General features: G+C 37.6%; 1 long non-coding RNA gene across 1 annotated transcript; it reads right to left on the reverse strand.

Annotated features, from left to right (window-relative positions):
- Positions 1 to 510: 510 nt before the first annotated feature.
- Positions 511 to 3,585, reverse strand: LOC135775988 (uncharacterized). The gene is made up of 3 exons (XR_010543997.2): positions 3,446 to 3,585; positions 3,124 to 3,202; positions 511 to 1,838 (listed from the first exon to the last, which is right to left on the reverse strand). It is a non-coding gene; the product is annotated as an uncharacterized lncRNA (long non-coding RNA).
- Between the last annotated feature and the right edge of the window lie 6,042 nt (positions 3,586 to 9,627).

The raw sequence follows: 9,627 nt of genomic DNA on the forward strand, positions 1-9,627 counted from the left end.
ACTTTTTAGGGCGAGTAAGCACTCTTGCGGCGGCGTTTTGAACCAGCTGTAGCTTGTTTACTTGATTTGCATGGCATCCCCCGAGTAACGAGTTACAATAGTCTATTCTAGAGGTCATAAAAGCATGGATAAGCTTTTCTGCATCTGATGCAGACAGCATATGGCGTATTTTTGAGATATTTCTAAGATGGAAGAATGCTGTGCGGCAGACGTTGGAGATATGACTATCGAAAGATAGATTGCTGTCAAACATTACGCCTAAATTCTTAACCGTGGAAGATGGCACCACCGTGCAGCCATCTATGGGCAACTTGTAATCTGACCTAATATGTTTGGAGCGATTTGGTTCAATAATAAGTATCTCTGTCTTATTGGAGTTTAGCATAAGAAAGTTATGTGCCATCCAGTCCCTAATATCACTAATGCAGTCTGTTAGCTTAGCAAACTGGTGGGTTTCGCTAGGATGTGACGAGATGTAAAGCTGGGTATCATCCGCATACACTCAAAAAAATGATACTTTAAACGAACACAATTTTATTGTGGACAGTGGTTCCACACAACCCAGTTAGTTTTTATTAACATTTAAGGGTTGTTTTCAGTCAATGCCAAATTCTTTTGTTGCAGCAACACAATTGAATAATAAATAACTAATGTGAAGTGGTAATGTTTAACAAAATTATCTTAGTTACTTATCCATAACTTAAGATTGTTACGTTTTCTGAACATGTGTTTAACTTGTACAAACTAATCAAATATTTTTTGCTTGTCCAAATCAAGAGTAGTTTATTCATACAACTCATTTACATTGTGGACAGTGGTTCCATCCAATTACTTTTATTTACTTTAACACAACAATTTCTATTTCAAGTTAAATCACACACAAAAATATACTTTTTGTAATAAACTCTATATAACATTCATTTTATTCATAAAAGATTCTCAGACACCAGTTCTTCAAGCCATGTTTATTGCACTTAAACTACAGATACCGTAAAGGATATACCGACAAATGAGATGCACTCATCAACTTGAAAAACTTGCAAAGTTTTTCAAGGACTTTGGATATTACAATGTAACCTTATAACATTACAATTTTTTACACTTACTGACAAATGAAATGCACGAAGCACCATTCAGGCAGTTTTTTCAAGCCCCTGGATACGTATAATTAAACAACATTATTACACAACTGTAATGCTAACTGACAAAATAGGTTGCTCTCCATTCAGAGAGCTGGCACATGCGACTTCCAAAGATTTTTCAACAACTTTGGTATAATTTTAAGTTAAATGGTACTGTAAAAACATTATAAACGTTAACATTCCATGACAAATTAGATGCAGGACCATTTACGTACAGCCAAAGCTTTAAACAACTCTACATTAATCTAATTAAATAGAAACACACTGCAAAACTATCAAAATAAATTGACGACACTGCTTACTTCCTGAATGTTATTGTACTGCCATTTCAAAAACATGGCATTTACATATGAAATATTAAAACATTCCTTTCTCAAAACATCTGCAAAAGGCTTGGTCTTCAGCGTCTGAACTTTATGAGATAGTTACTTCCCATCTAGCTCCAGAAACAACAACTGCAATACTTCAAAAGTGTACCTGAATTTGGGAAAGTAGCTCAAGTTCAGTTCATATTTCAGTCCCATCAGCATGGTTGTCGCATACACAATGTTGTTGAGGTCCGAGAACTCTTAATCCGTTTAATAACACTCCAACATCTGCTGGGCTGTCTTCGATGTCTGAACCATACATTTTTACAACAAGCACTCCCATTACCATCTTCTGGATCGCCTCCTGGGTACTGGGTGCATCTGTATCCTGCAGGTGAGAATGACAATGATAAAATTATTTTATGTTTATTAATAAGTTCAGAAAAATCTCATTTACCATTTAATGTTATTCAAAACCAACACATCACTTGATTCTGTAAAACTGAAGTATTTTAAGAACGGTCTCATATTCCATAATGTACAACAGCCAAAAAGTAAAATAGGGCAAGTATTGTTTGCTTACCAACATTATTTAAAATATCTTGTTTTCTGCATTAGAAAGAAACTACTAGGTTTGAAATACCATGAGTGGAGATGAGATAAAATAAAAAGTTATCCCAGGTGAAAAAGTACACGTCCATAATGTACTTAAAGTGCTCTATTTTCATGCACTAATTCTGTACGTAGTATACTAAAAATTCTTCTTTTGTACTACTTAAGATAATCTTAAACATCTTGTACATTGTTCACAATGTCAGTCTAAATCAGATTTTAGGGCATATCCGATTTGACGAACTCATTGTCCATATTGTGGATCACAACTGTTCGTCCTGTAGCGTTCTGCCGTTTTCTGGATTATCTGCAATGTTTCTATGGCAATGACGTTGCGTTGGCACGACAATCTGCCTCAACATCTGACGTGTTTACGTTTTATGTGACGCAACAGCATGACATAACTGAAAAGCTACACAAATGCGATCAGAGCGGTCAGACTGACTTGGATTTCCAGAAATGCGATTTGAAAAGGATTTTAAACCACCCATGGATGTAGCCCGAAAAAGATTTGAAAAAACACTGATTTCATGTGGTTTTTGGCCGTTCACACGTTCTAAATGTGATTGAATTGGAATTGATGGATTCGAATATGCACCAAAATCATATTTAGACTGACAGTGTGAACAAGGTATAATTGTACTTCCCTGTTCTATTATTGAGACACCATGAATATGAACTAAAATGTTCTAAAAATCTATTTTAAAAATGTATTTAAGTACCACTCGTAGTAAACTTGAACCCATCTTTGTATGAAAGTTGGGTTCAAGTTTACAAGTTTTAACTAAATAAATTTTTAATACAGAGATAGTATATTCAAAGCACATTTTATTTCATAATCATGTTGTCTCAAAACAGCACAAATAAGTACACTTAGATAATCTTAAGAACATCTTAAAAAGTACTAAAGAATAAATTTTAGTATACCAAGTATAAATTAGTTTAAAATAGAGCACTGTAAGTACAATATGGAAGTGTACTACTTTTTCACCTGGGATACCACAACATTTCAATTCCTTGATAATACAGCAAAGTATATATATATATGCACATATACTTACCAAATACTCTTTAATTAGACTGGTCGGGTCTTCATTCAGGTAGACAAAGAAAGATCGGAGTCTGATCAATGTTGTCAGTCTAAATATGTAAATATAAAAATTTTATTAATTGTAGCATTCACAATATCAGGTAAACATTTACCTTTATTTTTAGATTATTATGCAAAATACAGCATGTAAGTGGAAAACAACAACAAAAAGGGACACTTTAAACTGTACCTATGTTTCTTTTTTTACAAGTTCCAGAAACTTTCTAATTCCAATTTCACCAGTGCAAAAAGAAGTTTTATTATAAGGTTTTAATGAGTGCAGTTCATCATACCCGTGTTGTGGAGACCAGCAGGTTTTTAATTCTCTGTCCATTGACGACTCCTCGTTTTGCATAGATCCTTATAAGCTTTGCAGAATATGGATTCATCTTCGCCAAGTATGTAGACACCAATGTGGCTGTTGTGATTCTTTCAAATTGTGCACAAATCTACAAAATAAAATAAATTATTGTTACCACAAAACCAATAAAGTTAAACATAAATGACTCAAAAACTTTTCACTCACCTCTTCCCTTCTGAAAAGAGCAGGCCATCTAGTTTTGAAATCTGCTATTGAAGGCGATTCCTTGACAACCTCATGTCTCCTGATAGAAAAGGTCTTGTCCATCAGCATTCATAATGTTTTCTTATTGTTCTTTTTAATTTCAGACAGAAGTATTAAACTGACTACTTCCAGTGTTTTGGATGTCTCCGTTTGTGGATGGTAAGGGCAGTAGTTCACCTCAGCATTGCATGTTTTTTATATATATATATGGTAAACAGCACTGGAAATTCCAGCTGGTTTGGGCTTGAGTAAATTTAATTTCACTTCATTACAGCCAATTTTTCTCAGTTTTGTTATATATTTGGCAAGACACACTTTTGCAACACAGTCAGAGCTTAATGATGTAGATTGGGTTGACAAAATGACTGTGTCACAGGATGAAAGTGAAAGAGCTGGTGATGAGCAGGTACTCCTTTTGAGAACTGTTCAGTTGTGGTGGGGGCAAGTTGTCACAATCACTTGGTGTTGTCAGGAATACCACCTTTAGTGTACTTTTGTCTGGAATTTCAGATGTGTACATGAGATTTAAAAACTAATTGCCCAAGTCAGAATCCATGAACTGCAGCCTTAAATGTCCTTGTAGATTACATTGTTTTTCTATTTCCTTTGACAGGTCACTCACTGAAGTAGGAATGGCATACTGAAGGATCACCTTTTGTAACTTTTAGCCAGACTGGAGAAGTCATTGTGGTATGACTGTGGAAAACAAGTAAAATTTAGTTAATTATTTTTTTTAAATCAATTGTAAGTATGGTTTAAAAAAAACATTAACTTATGAATTGTCCATTTAACAAAATAAAAGCATATTTTACAATACAGTATGCGTGGACTTGTCTTTTCAAAGTCACCAAACAAAGCACCAACCATATAACTCAAGCAATGGATAATCAATCATCAGCTAGCTAACTAAAATAGGCACTGACAGACTTTAACATACAATGCAGTTTACCTAAAAAAATGTGTGATATGCTCTAGTTTAAATAATCTGTTTTAATAAAACACATCTGGCTTCAGTCATGAACAAAAGCATCACTTGCCTCATCACCATAAAAACGTTTGACCTCCTGTAATACTTCAGCAATGGAAACTACACAAGGCTTAAAATCACTCACTGGTTGTGTTTTCTGTTTTTGTGTGATATAGAAGTCCCATTGACATTTGATTGGAAAAGACAACCTGATAACATGCAAAATACCGTTTTACTCTTCTTTAAGTGACTGTTTATGTCAGCAAAGTATTCTTTTTCTGATGACAGTGCACTGCATGCCATGCACACAAATTACAAGTGAAAGTGGGCCTTTGTCGTCATGCAATATTACATCTGTAGCATAATTCCTACTTAAATGAACAAGTAGAGCATATCATGTCTTGAATATATCAATTAGAATATGTACTATGATATCTATGATAACCACCACAACGCACGTGCAGCAGTCTTTCATGTTTTAGTACTTTAGATCACAAATTTTACATTTCAACATAACTTACTTTAAGTATTCATTCAGAGTAACAAATAAAAATAAACTTTAAGAACCCCTTGAGAAAATGCTCTGACTAAACACAGGAAAATACGTTTCAAAAGCACTATTATCACCAGTAAAACAAGTTCAATGGCTAACGTTACCACCGGAACACGACGGAAAATCGAGGTTCAACTCACCACGAACACGTGAAGCAATCCGTTCATTTTGAAACGCACAAATCACGCAGTTTACAACACTGCTGCTATCATAAAACACTAATAATGGCCGAAATTGAACAACACGTTTAATACTGTTTAAACACGAGTACATCACGTTTAATACGGTTTAAACACGTCACACAACAGATCGCGTGAAGCACTCCATTACATTTGAAACGCACAAATCACACACTTTACCTCACTGCTGCACAAATGACGTGAAATCATCACCATCAAAAACAAACACCATCGCCTTAAACATAAAATAAAGTTGCCTCAACAATGTTTTAAGATGGATTGAAGAATAAACGTATTTAGTTTACTTACCACACCATCACCTGCGCGCCGTCTTCGTGGAAGTCGTTAAAATGACGTCACATCCTTTAGTTTGAAAAAAATTCTTCTTCTTCTTCTTCTTTCTTTTTTACCAGCGGTTGGTAACCAGCTTAATGGAGCATTACCGCCCCCTCTGTTCCGGAATATGAACCTGATAATAGGTCTACTCTCTATCGCAAAGTAAACCAATTACTTTAGTTTAAAGATAGGTATTTAGGTAAACCAGAGTGAATAACAAATTGATTTAGCATAACACATTACACTTGTATTTAGTCTTAAAAATAAATGTGTATGTGTTAATGTAACTAAATATATTTGTGTATAATGAACAGTGCTACAAAACCCATTTTTTGAGTGTAGCAGTGAAAACTTATGTTATGTTTCCTGATAATGTCTCCTAGAGGTAACATATATAACCAGAATAGGATAGGGCCTAGAACTGATCCCTGAGGTACACCGTATTTAACGGGGGAGTGATAGGATTCTTCCTCATTTACATAAACAAAGTGATATCGATTGGTTAGATACGATCTAAACCAGGCTAACGCCTGACCACTGATGCCAACATAGTTTTCTAGTCTATTGAGTAGGATTCTGTGATCTATTGTGTCAAAGGCTGCACTAAGGTCTAGTAATATAAGGATTGAGATTTCACCACGATCGGATGTTAATAGGAGGTCATTTGTAACTCTAAGCAGCGCTGTCTCTGTGCTATGGTGGGGCCTGAATCCTGATTGGAACTTTTCATATGTATTATTATTCGCTATGAATGTGCGTAGCTGGTTTGCCACTACTTTTTCTAATATTTTAGAAAGAAAAGGTAGATTTGAGATTGGTCTAAAGTTATTAAGATCTCCCTGGTCAAGGTTTGGTTTTTTAATGAGCGGTCTAATAACTGATAGTTTGAAAGCTGTTGGAACGTATCCTGATTCTAGCGATGAGTTAAAGATATTTAGTACCGTGTCGGACACTACATGAAATACCTCTTTTAGTAATTTTGTGGGAATGGGGTCTAATATACAGGACGATGATTTAGATGACGTTACTAATTTAGAGAGCTCTTCTATTGTAGAAGTTTAAATGACTCAAGATGTTCGTATGATAATCTAGTGGTCAATGTACTATTGGGTAGAGTGGTGGCTGCTTGCGTAGTTTCTATGTTTTCCCTAATAGAAATAATTTTGTTAGTAAAGAAGTTCATGAAGTCGTTACTATTGTGTTGGAATTTACTATTGGTTTCTGTTTGTTCTTTGTTTCTAGTCAGTTTCGCAACTGTGCTAAAGAGGAAACGAGGGTTGTTATGATTTTCTTTAATAAGTGTACTGAGATAGGTAGATCTGGCGGTTTTAATAGCCTGTCTGTAGTGTTGAACACTCTCTTTCCATGCTGAACGCCATACCTCTAACTTTGTGTTTCGGTAGTTTCTTTCCATTTTTCTAGCTACTTTTTTAAGGGCTGCAGTATGATGGTCATACCATGGAGCTGGCGTTTTTTCTTTGATTCTCTTTTTTCGTATGGGAGCAACGGCATCCATCGTGCTAGAGCAAACGTTGTTCAGGTTTTCTATTATAATATCCAGATCTTCACGGTTATCTGCTAAATGTTTCATTTGAGACAGGTCTGGAAGAGTGCTAATAAAGCTATCTTTAGTGGTGGAAATTATTGTTCTGGCTAATCTGTAGCATGTTGTAGACTGGGCGGTTCTATCTAGAAGTATTGTGTATGACACAAGGCAATGGTCTGAAACGGCATCGCTCTGGGGTGATATTTCGATGTCATTAATATTGAGTCCGAGTGACAGAATTAAGTCTAATGTGTGCTTACGAGTATGCGTGGGTCCAGACACCGAGAGAATTTAGAACATCCATAAACGCACGTCCTAATGCATCTTTTGAGTTATCCACAGGGATGTTAAAATCACCAACGATAAGAGCTTTGTCTACAGTGACTGTAAGCTCAGATAGGAAGTCTGCTATTTCTTTAAGAAAATCTGTGTGGTGGCCCGGAGGCCTATATATGGTAGCTAAAATGAACGAAAGCTGTTTGTTGTTACGATCAGTTATTTCCATGTTTAACAGTATTATTTCAAACTAATTAAATTTTAGTTCTGATTTATGGTTTACTTTGAACATTTTGTTGTATATTGTAGCTACACCACCCCCTCTCCCTTTTAGACGAGGAACGTGTTTATAATAATAGTCTTGTGGGGTGGATTCGTTTAAACTGATGTAATCGTCTGCTTTAAGCCAGGTCTCTGTTAAACAGAGTGCATCTAAGTTTTGGTCAGTAATTATTTCATTGATAATAGGTTCTTTATTGGTAAGCGATCTAATGTTAAGAAGGCCGAATTTTAACATTTGAGTTTCATCTTTTAATGTATTGTGTTCTAATTTTATGTTAATAAGATTTGTACGAGACGAGGTAAACGGTGCTCTGTATTTATTTGTTCGAGGAACAGACACAGTCGAGATGTGTTGGTACTCTGTTAAAAAAGGCTCTATGTGCTGGGATATATGTGATCTTGACATGTCAAGGCAGCTAACAGACTGATGGGTAAGCCGATCTGTCTGTTTCCTGACCTGGGCCCTGGATATCTGTACACCACTTCGACCCTCCGTCCGTACCATACACGTTGGCTGCTACTCACTTCGATGTACCGCTGGGCTTCACCACTGCCTGCCAGCTGGGGTGGCGTGACTCCTGCTAACACACAAAGAGGCAAAACAAAAGAAGTGTAATTTCCCTTCTTCACAGGGCCCAGACCACAGCGTGTTCTCTCCTTCTCACGACCCGTCCAGGTCAGGACAGCTTCGGTCGCTACGAGCACAGCACACACAGCAAGCTTTAGTGTAAACACAATCAATAATCACAAGCCACCCATTGCACTCTGCACACACACTGTACGTGAATATATATGGACTGGAGCCGCCTGACTTTGACTGTCTCGTGAGACGGGTGGAGCGTTGTTCGATCCCTAGAGAAGACGGGATTAATACACAATGTTGATCAATGTAGCCCCCGTATGTTCACAGTTACCTCTTCAGCTCACCCACGCTTCCTTTCAGGGCCAGACAGACAACACACAGTTTCCCAGTCGAGCTTCTCACCCGTGTTTCTGGTCGATCCACGGCTCGCCCACGCTCCTCTCCTTTGTGGGGCCAGGGACCTTCAACACACACCAAGTAGCTCTTAAAATACTTCAACACACCTCAGCTGGTACTCACGCTTTGTTGTCAGTACGATCCCACAGCAATGTACTTCTTGACTCAATGGTGGCACAGTCACCCGTATGATCATCCAGTAATTCTCTTCGCCCAGTCGTCGTACACCTATTTCATCCCCAAGGGATCAATATGGAACAATAAAGCGGGTCTGCACAGCAGCAACACAGCGCACACAAAGTACACCAAAAGCACCTCGGTGTAGTGTCCCTTTAATTTGTCACAGCCCCGTCCTTTTCGCATCTTCTGGCAGCTGCACTCTTTCCTTACACCATAGGTGAATCACGGATCAACGGCGCCCTTTCAGCTCCTTCAGGGACGGGGCGTGTGGTTCAGTGTGCCCAAGGCATAAAGGGACTCACGCCCGAAAACAGCTCCTCCCTCCTTTGTGCTTCTGGGACCTTTTTATATGGCTTGTCTTTACTCTCTCCTCCAATCCTGTGTTGCTTCACTAATTCGCCACACCTGTTGCTCGTTTCTTCATAATTTTCGTCGTCAGGGAGACCAGGAAGTAAGCTGGTGTTTTTAGAATCGGGTCTGGGCGGAAACCATCTCCAACGGAACCTTTCTCCGCCACTTTTGGTTCCCACCCTCCCATAGTCACCTGGTGACACTCGTGCTCTACCTCTGACTGGGTTATGTCACCAAGCCAAGCTAATATAAAAACATGTA

This window comes from Paramisgurnus dabryanus, chromosome 21 (genome assembly GCF_030506205.2).
Source record: "Paramisgurnus dabryanus chromosome 21, PD_genome_1.1, whole genome shotgun sequence".
NCBI classification, from domain to species: domain Eukaryota; kingdom Metazoa; phylum Chordata; class Actinopteri; order Cypriniformes; family Cobitidae; genus Paramisgurnus; species Paramisgurnus dabryanus.